Source organism: Artemia sp. Qi Xiang Cuo, chromosome 17, assembly GCF_049724085.1.
Source record: "Artemia sp. Qi Xiang Cuo chromosome 17, ASM4972408v1, whole genome shotgun sequence".
Lineage (NCBI taxonomy): Eukaryota > Metazoa > Arthropoda > Branchiopoda > Anostraca > Artemiidae > Artemia > Artemia sp. Qi Xiang Cuo.
In genome coordinates this window covers 7714888-7728992 of record NC_142810.1, presented here as the reverse complement: position 1 = coordinate 7728992, position 14105 = coordinate 7714888, and the positions used below count along the sequence as shown (strand labels likewise).

At 34.6% G+C, this 14105-nt stretch overlaps 1 non-coding gene and 1 pseudogene across 1 annotated transcript; both read right to left on the bottom strand.

Annotated features, from left to right (window-relative positions):
- Positions 1–1063: 1063 nt before the first annotated feature.
- On the bottom strand, positions 1064–1227 carry LOC148941856 (U1 spliceosomal RNA). Its single transcript, XR_016143233.1, has one exon. It is a non-coding gene; the product is annotated as a U1 spliceosomal RNA (small nuclear RNA).
- Positions 1228–1757: 530 nt separating this feature from the next.
- Positions 1758–1963, bottom strand: LOC148941855 (U2 spliceosomal RNA; annotated as a pseudogene).
- Positions 1964–14105: the final 12142 nt, after the last annotated feature.

The following is a 14105-nucleotide window of genomic DNA, read 5'->3' as shown; positions in this document are numbered from 1 at the left end:
CTTATTCTTTGCGCTTAGCTTTGACGTTTTGATCCAATTCTCTAAGAATGACTCATGACACACAAAGTTCATTTATGTAAAATACTGAACATTTTTTAATTTTTAAAAAACTTTAGCTTAATGAGCAAGGCATTGAGGAGGGGGCAACCTCCCTCATTTTTGTAATAATATCTGTCCGTTTTAAGTTTTTATGTTGCTCCTTAATTTCAGTTGAAAAAACAGTTTCCAGTTCAGTTGAAAATCAGTTTCAGTTGAAAATCAGATTCCCAGTTTTCCACAAAAAGGCAAATGTAGACGCGCTGTATCTAAACCCTGTTTTCAGGCAGAGGGTTTTAAGCATGTTTTAAGCGAGTTCGACAAACACCGTTTTTAGATTCACCGTCTTCAACTCAGTAAAATTTTACAACACTTTCATCTATGGGCCCTAAGCCTGTTAGATACAGGTTCTTCATAACTGGAACTTGCCAGAATAGTGGGCTACAGTTGAACTAAAGTTCTGAAAGACCGGAACACAGTTATTCAAAACCATAGTCTACACGGCCTGTGTCCAACTCCGTGTTGGATGTGAGCTGGTTTGAAAAGGGAGCTCTGGAAGTCCAAAAATCTTTATTAACATGTCTACAAATGTACGGCTATGTGTAGGATAGATTGCCCTCCGTTGATGTAAAAATACAATACAAACAGAATAATTAATAAAAAAAGAAAAAGTAGAATCAATCTTTCAAAAAATCAATAAATAAGAATCGTAAAGAACAGTTTTAAAGTCATTTAAACATTAAACTGGTTCTTATGCTTTATATTTCTTGTCTTATAAAATGATCGCAGAATTAACCAATCCGAGAACAAACTCTCACCCCTCTCTTATGCTTGCACTCTTAGGCATATTTTTTCAGTAATACCTGAAAAATCTAAGTTAGTCGAGAAATTAATCGCTTCAAAATGTTACACGGATTAATTTTAAATGTCCCTTTATTGTCAAAACTTTTGAATACCTTATACTTTTAGCTGCATAATGCGTGAAATATAAAAGGGGCCCAAAGGAAAATAATTTTCTATATGTGGACAAGGGTCCGTGCGAACGCAGTCCCTTAATATGAAATATTACGCTTTTGAGTTACCCCCATTAGAGATAATCACAGGGGTCAGCCTGTCCGATGTTCAATGGAAAGACCTCACCCTAGGAGCGACTTGTTCATGGTTAAGGTTGTAATTCAGCCAAATAAATATTGAATGAAATCTAAAATTTTACTAATATCTTGCAAGATAAATCCGGTTGCTTTAAAAGCCATTCAGTAGATATAATTAATTAAAGAGATGCAGGTGTACACACCTTTTTCACATCAATGAATCAAGTCTTAAAATTATTTTTAAAAATAGCAATATTCTATATCATTTTCATAGTCAAACGTCTTAATTGTTTGATTGCAAATTTACCCTTTCGAGAAAAAAAATCAGCGGTTTCTTACTCTGTTATCAACATGACTAGATAGTCAAAGCTTTAAATTGTGAGAACCCAACGGCCGCTTTACCGATTATAGAAAATATTTTATCGTCAACAAACAAAGGGGGTGTATTCTTAACTGCTACCACTAGCAAACGGCCACATAACAAACGCATTTGAAGCCAAAAACAATCACTTAAGTAATTCTACTTGAACCTTGATTCTATTTGAATTTCAGTAGTTAATAATTACGGACTATTTTCAAAAAAAGTGGACGGGGACTTATTTTGGTGCATGGGCATTGATTTCTGCTTGATAAAGGTGCGCCTATCCCGAAGATTCTTTACCGAAGATTCATACCGGGCCAACTCATAGAGGGAGTGGAGCAAGCACCGGCAGCATTCCTGTGTCCAAAAATAGGTTTAAGATTGTGGCTGGGCCCCGTGTAGGGACCGTATTAGATATTAAGCAGATAAGAACAGATACTACAGATTGGTCTTAGTTCAATGGCCGAGAACCGATTATTTAATGAGGATGTCAAAGACTTTGTTAGAATACGAGTAATAAGGTCTGTCGCAAATTTAATTTCTGTTGCAATGCTCAAATAACATTCAATAAACTTATCAGTACTTAGTTGTATTTTTCTAATTAGCGTTAGACAGATCCCATAAGATAAAAATTTACTTAAAAATCTCATAATAGGCTGACTAATTTTTTGATGGGTTTTTTAAACTATTTTATACCCCACCCTCCATAACATTATTATAGACACGGTCCTGGGGGGGGGGGCAAAAGAGTATTCTTGAGAGACCAGGGAGGATAATTTCGTTGTCTTTTAAATTTCTTTAACAAATATACGTAAAAACAATAAGCCGGCGTTAATGAATTTAATCAATTTAATAAATTATTAATCAATTTAAATGGGTGCGTAGCTAGCAAGGACAAGGGAGACATGTTTGATTTTACCATTTGTGCTTTAGTTTATAAGATATAAGGGGGTTTTCAGTGAGACTTACTGGACAGAAGTGTTTGAGTATATTATATATATATATATATATATATATATATATATATATATATATATATATATATATATATATATATATATATATATATAATATATATATATATATATATATATATATATATATATATATATATATATATATATATATATATATATATATATATATATATATATATATATATAAAAAGTAAAAAAAAAGCAAACAACTTTTTTTCGTTTTTTTTAAACTAACACTCTGTGACTTTTCAAAAGTCGTAAGGAATTCCATGATAATTTAGAGCTAAGACCCTTAGTTTCAACAGATGATTAATTTATCCTGTTTTTTTTCTTTACTTATCTGCTATTCTTATCACTTACGAATTAAAATCTGCAAGATTTTACATTTGCCAAAACAAATTTCTCTACTGAGCGTTCAAGACACTCTTAAAACAGGCGTAAAATACAGTATTTTCACGGCCGTCTGACTTTTTGGGCAAGAGCTTTGTCCAAGTAAAATGACTTTAACAATCAATTGCATTTCAGATCTTTTGTGTCACATATGTTTGGCCAATGTTGGGTTAAAATTAATACTTACTTGCCTAGTTTTAATGCATGGTCCCATTATTGGCCAATTATGTTCAGGGGCGGATCCGGGATTATTTTACGGGGGGGGGGGCGCAAAATATGTTGATCAAAAAAAAAATTAGGGGGGGGGGGCGCAAAATAGGTTGATCCGATAAACTTGCGTAATGAGCAAGCTTAATTAACGCAAGCTTCAGTTAATTAAGTAAATTACACTACTTTAGACCACGCTAGGGGGAGACATCCCCTCACCCCCCCCCCTGGATCTATCCCTGGTTGTGGCCTTCCCGCTCAATGCCAAAAATTCTAAATATGAACACAACTGAATTTGGTTCCCAATAAGTGTTCGAATCTTCTCCGAATATGTACGGATGCTATTTGTAGGGTCGCTTTTAATATTAATCTCCCGAAAATTCTCAAGTGTGCTCAATTCGTCGGATTATATAAGGGGGGGGGGCACGGAATGATCTAATTAACTTTCCGCCAATCATTTTGTTGTTTGTGCTTAGCAAAATATTGGGAAGGTGATGCTTTCTCGTCTTAGTAATTTTCTTGCTTCCAAAGATTTTTTTCACGATAATCATTTTGGTTTCCGTGCAAATCTATCGACTAATCATGCTTTGTCAGTTCTATTTAATTATGCTCACTCGGCCCTAGACTCCTTTTTTATTCCTGCTGCTTTGTTTCTACTACTACTAACAACTCACCGCAGCACCAAGACGACAGAGCTATGTTTGCTCCTCCTCCATCCAAATCTATTCAAAGTCTCCTTCTTGACAACCTCCCTGGGAGCTCCAATTTCTTTTAAATCTTTCTTTATGACTTTGTCATACTGACAGGATAGGTTAATAAAGTTCGTTAAGGGAGAAATAATGGAAGGAATATTACTTTAGTAGCAATATTACTAGGGCTAGATGAAAAGGAATATTTCAATCCCATAACAATTTTTGTAATTCCTCTATGTCACTGGTTTCAAAAACACTGTCTTGAAACAAGCTGGCTCGAGATGAGACCTGAAGTTGGATCAGGAAGGAGAAGAACTAACAGAAAATGCAGTCCTAAATATGAAGTAACTGCATCTTGAACATTCATTTCAGAAGCTGTAAGTACAGGATTTTCCCCAAAGAAAGTGATTTACATGTTTATATGAGAATCGTTCTTTCACACCAAGTCATTTTGTGTGAGGGTTTCTTATGAATAAGACTCTAAGTCTTTGAAATACATTCTATCAAATTACCTTAAGCTTAATTTGTGTCAATAATTAATTTATGATTAAGCTTAATGTATAAAATTACTTAAACATAATTTATAAGATTACACTTAAACTTCTTCAATCAAATTAGACTTAAAACACTTTCCTTAGTCATTTTGGCCATACATCTATTCTAAAGAATTGCATTTGCTATAGAAGCCTTGTTAAAATTTCACAAAATTCCCATCAGGTTTAAAAAATTGTGTTTATTGGCTTACGAACAAATTTCAATTCCTATACTATTAAATTTTCAGCAAACTTTTTTTCAACACCACAATTAAAGGAAATTGCAATCCCTTGTTGTCATGCCCCGAGCCAAAAAAGAAATTTTAATAAAACACAAAGGCCATTGAAAGGGAGACCAATCAAAAGGGATAGTTTTGAGTTTGAACCCCCCCCCTCTAAATTTTGGTATGACTATTAATAAAGTAATAAAAATTCACTTGGATAAATTTTGATGTGTTTTTTTTAAGTTTTTGTAGACCCCAGGCAAATATACCTCCCCCCTCTCCGAGGCCCCAAACAAAAATCCCGGATATATATTGATTGGCGAAAAGACATATTGATATCATTTTTAACATTTGGGCAATTTCTGACTCAGAGACAGATTTTTCTTTAATTCAATGAATATTTAACTCTTCAGGGAAAGGGGAGATGGTCTAATCACAATTACACTGTTAAGACTAAGGGAGGGAAGTCCTAAATAACACTCATAAATCATCTAGAAATGGCAATTTTTTCCCATGAGCCAATTTAAAAAAAAAATATTTTTAAAATCTTGGTTACCTCGGACTATTTTGAGCTCTTTTAGGGGTTATTAATGCAGTTTGGCCCAGAATCCATTATTGAATTATGAAATAGTAGGCTATAAAGAAAAAATATCAAGAGATATATCCACCTTTATCCTAGCTAAATTATGTTGTAATAATTTGTCTTTGAATAAACTGTCTTTCAAGCGGGAATTTGTTCAAATATTCAGCCTGTTTATTGTATCATTATTTAGTCCTGCCGACAGTTTAACTTGACTTTGTCTGATAATTTTATTATAAATCAAAATGATAACGTCTTTGCACTTTATCTGGTCTAAGCTAGAACACGATCAATAGAATGAATCAGTAGCCATATTCTTTTTTACACCGTATAGACCCCTTAAGCAAGTTGAGAAATATTTAAGCTGTGGCCTGGATTCAGAGTTACCTTCTTTCTAGACTCACCAGCTTTACAAAAATTGTTTAACTAACTTAATGGAAATCAGGGTTGCAACCAGCTCAAAAATAAAATCCTGATTTTTTTTCTAAGAAAATCCCGAAAAATTCCAGAACACGGTTTTTAGACTATACAATATAGGGCTGCACAGTTATGCCGCAAAAATCAAAACGCTTAATTTGAGGTACGGTGAAACGTGGTTTCTAGTTGTAACTAACAGCTAATTGTCAATATGCCTAGTATTATTTCTTTGAAAACGTTCTGGTGGATTAGTAGGATCTACGACAAATATTTTAGGCCAAAGCAATTCACCAAAGTTCTGAGATAACGTGTTGACGCATCCACGTTTCATCGTTATTTGAATTTCCCGCCCAAGAATTGACGTCTATCTTCAAACGTATTCAACATCCAATCCCCTCACAAATATTATTCTGGTACCGTCACCAGTATAATATTTTCATTCTGCGTAATACTTTAAACTGCAGTTTTAGGATCTTTTTACAGTCTTTCAAAGTTGTTAGTTAGGCGAAAGAAATTTTACGGAAAATATATTTTGCTCAAATCAGGGATAGACTACTCACAGCTCTTAATGCTAGTTGTAAGTTATGCCCTGGGGGCATATAGGGTTTATATAGAAAGTTGTTGCAGAAATTTCAAAAACAACTCATTTGATTGGAAATTGTCCTTTTTAATAGTCGAAAGTGAGTGGAGAGTAATCAACCCCCTCTCACCCCCACCATTTCCCCAAGAACATTCAAACAAAGTTTATAGATAGCCATTTTGTTTAACGTAGTTGAGAGTTCTGGAAGTTATGTATTTACGGATGACAAACCCCCCAGATCCCCAAGGGCAAAGGTTGTAAGTTATGCCCTGGGGGCATATAAGGTTTTAATGGATAGAGTTGTTGTAAAAACTTCAAAAGGGGCTCATTCAATTGGAAATTGAGAGGTTTAGTGCCCTTTTTAATAGTCGAAAGTGATTGAAGGGTAACTAGCCCCCCTCTTTCGCCCACCATTCCCCCAAAACAGCCAATCAAAATTTTGAGATAGCCATTTTGCTCAACGTATTTGAAAGTTCTGAAAATTAGGTCTTTGAGGATGACAACCCCCCCCCCCAGCTCTCAGGGCAAGGGTTATAAGTTATGCCCTGGGGGCATATAAGGTTTTTATTGAAAGCGTTGTCGTAGAAACTTTAAAAGGGCTCATTTGACTGGAAATTGAAAGGGCTAGTGCCTTTCTTAATAACTGAAGGTTATTGGAGAGCGACTAACGCCCCTCTCACACCCACCATTTCCCAAAACACATCCAATCAAAATTTTGAGTTAGCCATTTTGTTAAACGTAGTTGAAAGTTCTGGAAATTAGATCTTAGAGGATGACAACCACCCTAACAGCCCTTAATGTAAGGGTTGTAATTTATGCCCTGGGGGCATAACAGGTGTTTTTAGAAAGCGTTGTCGTAGAAACTCAAAAAGGGCTCATTCGATAGGAAATCGAAAGGCCTAGTGCCCTTTTTAATAGTCGGAAATGATTGGAAGTCCTTACATTTTTATAGTAAAGATTGATGTGGGTATAATGTATTATTTTTTTATTTTTTTTTAGACAAGGGCACTTAGTATCGAAGGAGTTGTCGTAGGAACTTTGAAAAGGGCTCATTAGATTTAAAATAGAAAGGGCTGATGCCCTTTTTAATAGTCGAAAGTGATTGGAGGGAAACTAATCCCCCTCCCACGCCTACCCTCTCATTTTCCCATTATGTTTAAAAACTAAATATTGTTTTAAGATTAAATCAAAATGCACTGTGTTAATGCTAATTCCGAATAATTGATTTCAGCAGTATCCCAAGACCGACTGAGGGTATTATGTTCAAACTTTTGGGGCTACTTCTGCTCTTAAAATTTAACCAACACAAAATAGCGTAAGTGTATCCAAGCTATCAAAGAAATTAAACAGATTTTCTTGCGAATGGTATCAAGTTTTCCATTTCAGGTCACCTAGAGGAGGTATGAAACAAAATTAAACACTACTATTAGTGTTCAGATTTTTAAAAGGGTGTATATTGTTAAAAATTGCTGAAAGTTTTTCTCCAGCATAAAAATAGCAGGCCAAAATATAAAGTCTTAAAAAAACAAAAGATTTAAAGCATTATTTTTTTTTTCCCTGAAAAGACTGTGTCAATATAAAACGAACAGAAATTAATTAAAAAACTTTTTCCACAAAATAAGTTTTTCAAAGAAAAGTAAAGAACTCCATTAAACAAAAATAGCAAAAATATAATCAAATAATCTACCAAGCATGAAACTACTACAAATCAGCATCGATAAATAAATGAAACCCAAAACGAACAGAAATTACAATAAATAACCGAGTCAAACTCAAAACGAGCAGAAATTAACATAAGTTTGGCTCAAAACCTCTATGCCTTCCCAAGGCCAGAATATAATTTGCCCTTTACTGCTATTTTGTGGAAACAGTTTTTTTAATTAATTATTTAAAAAAACGATTAGAAATTAAATAATACAAAAAAAAGTTTTTACGACTGAAAGTAAGGAGCAACATCAAAATTTAAAACGAACAGAAATTATTACGTATATGATTGGGTTCGCCCCTTAGTCATTACCTCGCTCTTTAGACTAAAGTTTTTTTGTACTTTCATCAGAGCTATTTATTCTAATTAACGGCCTTTGTGATTAAGGGGTCATTCTTAAAGAGTTGGAACAAAATTTGAACATTAGCGTAAAGAGCGAGGTATTGACTAGGGGGCGAACACCCCTAATATACGTAATAAAAATATACGAACATAAAAGTTCCTTACGTAAGCTAATTTGTAAGTTACGTCATAACGAAATTTCACGAAAGCCATTTAGCAAAAAAAAGTAAAATTAATAGGTAAATTTCATTTTAATTATTCATGCACGGTGACCCAAAATCAAAGCTGCATTAATTCAAAAACTTTCAGAAATTAAATAAAAAAAAAAAGACTTTTAGCTGAAAGTAAGGAGCGACATTAAGAATTAAAACAAACAGATATTATTCCGTATGCGAAAGGGACGTTCCCCTCCTCAACACCTCGCTCTTGACGCTAAATTTTGACTCCCCCCCCTAAAAAAATTCTGGGTCCGCTCCGGACTAATGGGCATAGTAACTAGATCTTTCAATAAGTTTTTACAATAATATATACTTAAAAAATTGACGTTTTACGGTACCCAAAGACATATAATTTGTTTAGTTTATAGTCAACAAACAAAATTTACAAGCCTGATAAAATGTGCTCCGTCTACGAAAAAAGGGAAAAACACTTTTGCAACTATTTTCTTCCATTTACAAATTGACCTCAGTTGCAGATTCATCTTTGCTAATATTCTACCATTCATTCTTTCAAAGGGATTCGATTACTTTAGTCTTGTTGCTGCATTGAAGAAATTAATATTAGCGAAAATGTGTTAATCCTAAGGCAAATTTTTATTTTTCCAATCTAGGCTGCTACCAATCAATTTACAAGTACTGATATGTAAAGTGTGAAGGGAAGTACCGGGGGCTCATGAGGGCGATAGTCCCCATTATATCTTGAATAGATCTAGGCAGGATTAGAAAAATGAACATAAATTTTGTTATTTGTTTCTTTTCTGAAATGAACAGAAAAAAAGATAGTCTAAAAAAATTAAAGCAAGGGACAACATTAAAGCTTAGAACGAACTGAAATTGTTCCATATCTTTGGTGGTGGGGGAAGGGGCTCATGCTTTTTAAAATATGTGCGACTATGAAAAATTACACAGACATATGGTGCGAATCATAAAATTGAAAATCGAAGGGGGGAGTTTGATCAATGAAATCTCCACCCATGAATTGGCATATTTTGCCGGTTATATTAAATTACTGAATTTATGGTATAGATATTCCGGCTTGCAAGCGGTAGGTTGAGATCTATATATAAATTATTTGGAAAAAACTTCGTTTTTCTAAAGAGTTAAAGAGGCTGAGTCACAAGTTCGAACCTTAAAACGTACAGGGATTAGGAGGTACAGTTGGGGGGGGCTGCCGCCCCCCAAACCCCCGCTTTTGCAGCCTCTTTTGTTAAGATTTTTTTATGTCCTGTAGCCTGCAATCAGTTGGTCGTACCAACACGAATGAAACTGTTTCAATGGTATTTTTTTTTAAATCTTCAGAGAATTTGGCAATGACAACTCAGTCTGTTACAGTTATAACTACAAACTTGTCTCTGTGCAAGGTATAGTTATGAATTCAGTGTGATTATGTATGATGGAAAAATAGATGAACCTGAACCTACCTGAACCTAAACTGCTTGTTTATGCTGAGCCCTTCTTCTGTTCCCTGTTTTTTCTGTTCAAAATTGTTAAGTTCATCACATTATAGCCTTTTATCGGTTAGGGAAAAATCTGTAAAAAATCCAGCAAACAGGCTCAGTACTGTTTCTAATCAAAGAGATGCAATAGGATGTACTCACGGTAAAAAATTCAAGCAAAATTCGTTCGTGTTACAAAGCATTTTTTTGCAAGGGAAAATGCGGGGGTTGAGGTTGGCGGCAAACCCCCAAAATAAAAATCTTGACAAAAGAGGCTGAAAAATCGGGGGGTTTGGGGGTGACATCCCCAAACTGTACCTCCTAATCCCTGTGCGTTTTAAGCTAAGAACTCGTGACTCAGCCTCTTTAACTCTTTAGAAAACGTAGTTTTTTTTCAAATAACTTCTGCATGTTTTTGTACAGTTTATTACTTATTATTGCTTGACTAACTGTTAGCTGATCGAGTCAGGAGTTAAAGTTGGGGGCTGCCGCCCTCAAACCCCCCGCTTTTGAAGATTCTTGTGTTAAGTCTTTTAATACCTAAATACTCAAATCAAATGCACAGTAATATTTTCTTTTTTCAAATTTTCTTCGAGCATGCGGGTATACGGCATGTTATCAAAGCAGTGGAGACTTACCTGTAAGCTGAAAGCCGACCGTGATATTTTTCTCGAGACGCCTGTTGATCCGAAGAATTTAATAGATTGGATTTAAAAAAATAACTGAGTTTTCTTTTTAAACTTTAAATTTAAGAGATACTATTTTAAATTCGATATATAAAATTTACTCTGACGGGGAATCAAACCCGGGTCTTCCGCATGACAGACAGAAATAGTGACCACTGTACTATCAGAGACTCTTGTGTAATTATTTTTAGTCTCTGTAATCTATTTTCGACGCAAGCAAATACAAAGTAAGATTTTCGTTTTTCGACAAAAAAAAACTTCTGGGAAAGAGCTGGAATTTTTGGAAGCTTGCAGTCGTTCTTGTCAGGTTAAGAGGACTATTTTGATCTAATTTAATAATGAAATACTATGCTTTCAGGAATTTCAAAAATTAACATGGGCTCTTATGGGAAAACGAGGATTTTCGTAAATGTAAATTCGGGGGATAATTTTTTCGGTCTGAAAATATCAAAAGGCCCTAACAGGTCAAAATCCGCTTTGAATGAGTCCTCATTCACTCATATAGTCCTCATATTTGGTTTTTGGAAAACAGGGAATGAGTGATGGGATTGAGCTGAAATTTTGAGGATAAGCTCCCAGGCCCTAGGAAAGCTTATCCTCTGAAATTTCAGCCCAATCGGACAACGCTAAAGGGGGGCTGTGGTGGGAGGGTCGAAACTTCTGGCCCACTCCCCCATGAAGATAACGTCGGAGGGGGGTGAAATTTTTCATGTTTCTTAGTTTGAGCTAAGGCTACAAAATGCGATCACCGCCGTCTCTCTGCGACCGCTAGGACCGGAAATCGCTGAACATTGTGGTGGGTTGCCTCTTTAAAGAGGCACAAGTGTGCCTCTTTGAAAAAGAAAAATAAGGTAGCGTGCTATGTCCTTTGTGCGTGCCTTCCCTGTAGGATATCCTGAGGTTCCTGTGGTCAGTTTGAAGGACACCCCTTCTGCGCCCCGGAATTTATAAGTGGTCATTGTTTCGTCTAGATTCGTTACTGCCATGCTAAGCATAGGCAACGTATTTCAGTTTTCCAGTGCATATTTTAGTTTTCCCTCTTATAAATGTTAAGTTAACCTCATTTATCAATGGTTTAAATTACTAACAAAATAAACAACACCTTAGAGGCTATATCAAGGGTCTATTATGGTAGCATACTCGATAATATATACTAAAAAAGGATGAAGACCCTCCAGTGCTATTGATGGCACATAGGGCGTGGAGTTCATGTTTCAGTTACTGGGTATTTTTTAAGGGAAGAGGTAGCAAGCATGTTGCCCAAACTTGCCGCAGCGGGAATCGAACTATGGGCCCCGTGTTGTCAAGCGCATAATCAGTCCGTTGTGCAACCACAGGACTAATAAATACTTTATGTATATATTTACGTGCATTGGGGATATAGCAGTGAACCATTGGGGATTAAAATTAAATCCCGAGCTAGGAATTATTATTGGTACTTATGTATTGCACCGCCAACACCCAAATGCTTCTTTTAAGTAGAACTTTTTCTGACGCTCAATGCTAATGAAATATTACAAAATATGATGAAAATATAATACTTTAGAAACAATTTGGGCTATATATTTGCATATTAAGGGCGGGGGGGGGGGTAAAATATAGCAGGGTTCCATGCAAAATGTGTTAGGTACAATTATTCAGCATATTAGGAAGTAAGAATTGTTTTCTGATTTAACACTGTCCAAATACTTTACCCCCCCCCCTAATGTGCAAATATATAGCCCAAATTATATATTTCCTACCTATTCTATCACTTGTCTTTATTTGTCTCACGCTAAGCTGAAGAAACTAACGAAGAAACCAGTTCTACTTAGGTTCTAAGTAAGTGAGGCGCTTGAGTGTTGGCGGTATAATACATAAGTACATTACTATTTAAGTTTGTTTCTTTTGTTTCTGATATTATGCTTGTATTTTATCACCTGAAACTATTTATAGGTTGAAATCATGTGCTAATTTTCTGCTTTTATGTTATCATATTGTATTGGTGAATGTCGTGACTTTTAAAACGGTCAAACACTGTATGCTGCGTGAGTTTTTTTAAGTAGAGTTGCTCTTAATAATTAGTCATTTACGCGTCGTGATTGTCAAATATAATTACTTGTTTATTTGATCCTTATATTTCTACTTTTATTTACACTCGTATGGGTAAAACGCACGATGCTTAAAATATAATAATGCTAAATATTAAATTTTATGCATTAGTGCTTGGTTTTTAAATTATTTTTAACATTAGTGTTAAATTATAATAATTTTTTGACCTTAATTGGTACTTTTATGTTAAATGAACTCTTTTATATAGCGCTAGTTTGGTTAATGCTGATGAAATAAAATAAAATAGGATTAATATATGATTGTCCAGAAACAAACTTGGGCTAATATATTTGTAAAATAGGGGGGATTAGGGAGAAGAATAGTATATACCAAATACGCAACCCAACCTAACCTAGATACCCCTTTCTCCCCCTAAACTCCAAAAACAGCGGTTTAAATATCGTCAACGTATTTTAAAACCACCCTAAGCATTCATTACTGTATAGCAGTATCTTAAATTAACCCATAAAAAACGGGTTTTCTGTCGCGTCTCCAGTTTGGCATATATAAAAGAGTGCGTTTAACATAAATGTACCCCTTAATTTTTTTCAGTACCATCGTAATGATTGAAGTTTTTATGCTCTTCTTCAATTGTATTCTTCACGATGTTAAGGGTAAATTTTTTATGTAAAAACTATTCATTCAATTTTTTTTGCATCAATATTATTTTTCTTCCTGCAATTTGTTAGTTTTTTCAAATTTAATTTCACGAAATTATACAATTCTGGATGATGATAGTCAACTACTCCTTTCGGTCACCAAACTCGTAATAGATTCCTCCCTTGTCTCTTTATGTTTACAAATAAAATTTAATGTTTTAAACAAATTTTGAGCTTACTATGAATATTCTTTTCATGCTTAGGGCCATCTAGGGAATTGACAATAAAAATTAATTTAAGGTCTAATGATCCCCCAGATATTTTATTTTTATTTTAAACAAAAATGGAGGAAGCCAAGGCTTGTCTCGTTACATATCAAGACAGAAAGAGGAACCTCTAAGAATATAAAGTAATTGAAAAAATATGAGATTTGATAAATAATGCCATTCATAATTGTCAAAAATTATGTAAGCGGCCAGATCAAGTAATTTTTCTTCCCATTTATTTCAAGCCTTTCATACTTAATTTGATATTTTGTCTGTTCCAAAGTATCTATTTTGCAAGTTGTGTAAGTGAATTGATGGCTCTGTTACAATGTTCTAAAAATTTAGTGAAAGCTCTGCATGGAGGATTAAAGATCATAAAAAGACGTGTGTTATTACCTGTCGAATACTGCTAAGACAAAGAAACTCTACATGTAAAAAGCCTTCTGACTATAAAAGTTTTTGTTGCTTTTAATAACTTTAAATTTCAAAGAATAGTACCAGTACTATTTTAAAAAGTAAGTATATTTGTTCTTCCAGAAATTGTTTTTCTTTAAGACTTATGTTATTCAATTCTATAAGAGCGTGTCACAGCCGTAAACCATCGGGCAGAGGTGTCACATAAATGGGAGGAGAGCCTCCCATCTCTTGGTCTGTCTGCAAACAAAACTGGGTTA